This window comes from Malus sylvestris, chromosome 3 (genome assembly GCF_916048215.2).
Source record: "Malus sylvestris chromosome 3, drMalSylv7.2, whole genome shotgun sequence".
Classification (NCBI taxonomy): Eukaryota; Viridiplantae; Streptophyta; class Magnoliopsida; order Rosales; family Rosaceae; genus Malus; species Malus sylvestris.
Genome location: NC_062262.1, coordinates 36,029,196 through 36,032,208, shown reverse-complemented (window position 1 = coordinate 36,032,208; position 3,013 = coordinate 36,029,196). Strand labels below are relative to the sequence as shown.

At 40.0% G+C, this 3,013-nt stretch overlaps 1 pseudogene; it reads right to left on the bottom strand.

The window, feature by feature from the left end:
- Positions 1-1,908: 1,908 nt before the first annotated feature.
- On the bottom strand, positions 1,909-2,702 carry LOC126614805 (uncharacterized; annotated as a pseudogene).
- Between the last annotated feature and the right edge of the window lie 311 nt (positions 2,703-3,013).

Below are 3,013 nucleotides of genomic sequence, written 5' to 3'. Positions count from 1 at the left end.
GGACTACTAATTACAAAAACTTATCCATCTCAATCCTTTCATTTGGGTGGAAATTGATGGAAAATTTACTTATAGGGAATGAGATAGGGAATCATTTCAGTTTTTTACTTCCACGTCTTTACTAGAACATGGTATTATAAATCATTCTAATTACTAACTTCCCCTGTGTTTACTAGCACATATTAAATTGAAAAGAATTGTGGGTCACACCTTAAAATCCTTAATCAAATACTTGAAACCCAATGATTAATTTGAGGGACTAGTTGATCTGTTCTCATTCCTTTTTCCTTTTCTTAGTTCATGAACATTCTTTTCAAGTAAGTAAACATGTTATAATAGGGATACGTCTTATTCACAACTAATTTGTCTTTTATCTTCAAATTGCAAATTAACACATATTTCTCGTTTTCTTTTTGTCAAACACATATTTCTCGTTAAATATATATTGAATCTAGTGAAGCATCTCATTCGATTTTATCTTGGGAAATTTTATGTAACATCTTTCTACACCTAACTTACTCTTTTCTACCATGTTACTTTTAATTAAACTATCAATATCTCTTTGAACCCAAATATACTACCCAAACTATCCTCACAAACTTAATTCAATTTATAAATTTTTCTCTACATCCATTTAGAAAATACAAATCCTAAATTTGCAAACATAAGTCCATTTCAAGTTAGGACTACGAAAAAAATAGACAAATTCATAATCTACGCAATATGATTGTCCTTGCAATTATATTATAATAGGGTTACCAATCAATAATATTTCTTTTTCTGTTTCACTAAACTAAATTGTGAAACTATAAAAACCATGCACTGGGTTTTTTTTGAGAGAGCTCATCAAAGTTGAAATCAAACCACCTACTGAAGCATGGCCCTTTTCTCCATGGTTTAAAATCTCTCTCATTCTCTAGCTCTTTCTCTCTCCCATTCGTTTATTAGTTCAGTCAATAAGGTATATTGTTACTCTTTCACATCTGAAATGGCTTTATAAATTCTTAAAGGGCTTCTCAGGCGAAGTTTCACATAATCTATCCATACCAGAAGTAGATGAAGTTTCAATGGTAGCCAATTTCATGGCTTGAATGAATCCTGTCTCACATGTGGTACTGTATCTGCAGTGATATAATCAAATGAAAGAACCATGCATGCACTAGAAGGCCGGATGAAACCATTACATGGATTATTTGGATGAAATAAGACGTGATGGTTGAGTTTAATTATAGAGTGGGTTTATTGATAAGTTTTAGCTTTATTGTTAATTAAAATTAAAGTTTAAGTTGGGTGTAGAAAGATGTTATACGGGTTCAAATAAAATTTCTCTTTTATCTTTATACCAAATGAGGCTATAGTCATTGAGCCGAAAGCATCTCAATCATTGGGGCTTAAATATCTAGTAGCAAAGGTGAAGGCCCATTATTATACCCAAAGTTAAATTCGGGCCCATTAATCGAGCTAAATATTTGCTAAGGGCTTGTTGTAGGGGTGGGCACGGGCCGGGCCGGGCCGGGCCTAAATTTGAAGAGACCGAACCAGACTTGTTTAAAAAGGAAACGGGACGGGTCGGGCCGGGTATTGCAAATCTAATCACTGGAACCAGACCTAACTCGGCCTGTTTCAAACGGGCTGGTTCGGGACGGGTCCACGGGTCCTCTTACTTTTTTTTTTCCTTGGTTTTGATCGCCTCCGTTGATCCTCCAGATCTTCTCTGATATCAAGACCCTCATCGGTTTTGTTCTCTTCTTCTTTAGCTCTCCCGACGAGCTCATTGGGATGGCGCGGGGGTCATACTCCTCGGAGTTCTCTTCCAATGGCTGCTGCTGCGAAGGAAGAGCAAAAAGACGAGCTTGCCGAGTCCATCAACTACCAAGTTCGACATAAGTATGGTGAACTTTCAATTTCCATCTTTTTTTTCTTCAAATCAATCACTCACAACACCAATTTAACAAAAAAAATTACATTATCTATATCTATATATCTAATATCTATATATGTATAAATGTGATTGTAATTAAAGATCAAACAGAGCTAGATTCAACTCAAAACACAAAACCCAGAAACAAATATGAGAGTGGATGGAGTACAAAGGCTTCGGCGATGTGGCCACGGGGCTGGTGGCGGGGCACATCTACGCCATGAACTGAAGTGTCCTGGAGTAGTACCCAAACCGAGTAGAGATCCTGCAGCTGGACGACTCAAACGCAGATATCCCAACCTGTCCTTTGAGCACCTGTACCCGCCAACCAAGACCATCTTCATCCCAGACAATGAGTGCCAGAAGCCAAACCTACGATGTAAAATTTCACAAATTTTGTAAATCAAAATTAAGAAATTGATGAAATTGGAAGAAATGATGGAAATGAGTTACCTCGGTATCGAGATCGGAGGAGGAGACGGAGGAGTTGGTGGGGGAGGAGGGCGGCGGCAACATATCATTTCTCAGTGGAGTGTGGGTGTGGGTGGGGTGTGTCTGTGCTCCGGGAGGAGAGTTGCAGAGATGGGGGGAGAAGGTTCGAGAGATTGGATGAGGGGGAAACACGGAGAAGTGGGGTGTGTGTGTGTGGAGAGAGTTCTCGAGAGTGAGAACTGTCGCGAGGAGGAACAATAGGAAGTGGGCTTGGGAGACAGTACCCAACACTGGGGTATTCTTGCAAACGGGCCGGTCCGGGTACCCTTTCTCTATACTTTTGGAACATTTCCGAACCTAAAATTTCAAAGGCCCACCCCGCCCTGCCCCGTTTCTCTTTTTTAAAAGGGGTGTGATATCCACACACCCCTTTTTACTTCTCTCACATCTTTTTTAATTTTCGGTCGTCGGATCGGATGAATTAAAGAAGATCAAATGACAGAAATTAACAAGGGGTGTGGAAGAAGTAAAAAGGGGTGTGTGGATAGCACACATTTTTTAAAATTAGAACCCGCCCCAAACCACTAATGCCCGCCCCTACCCGTGGGCCCAGGGCCCGTTTGCCTACCCCCTAGCTTGGTGCAGTGGGTGCCCGCGTAG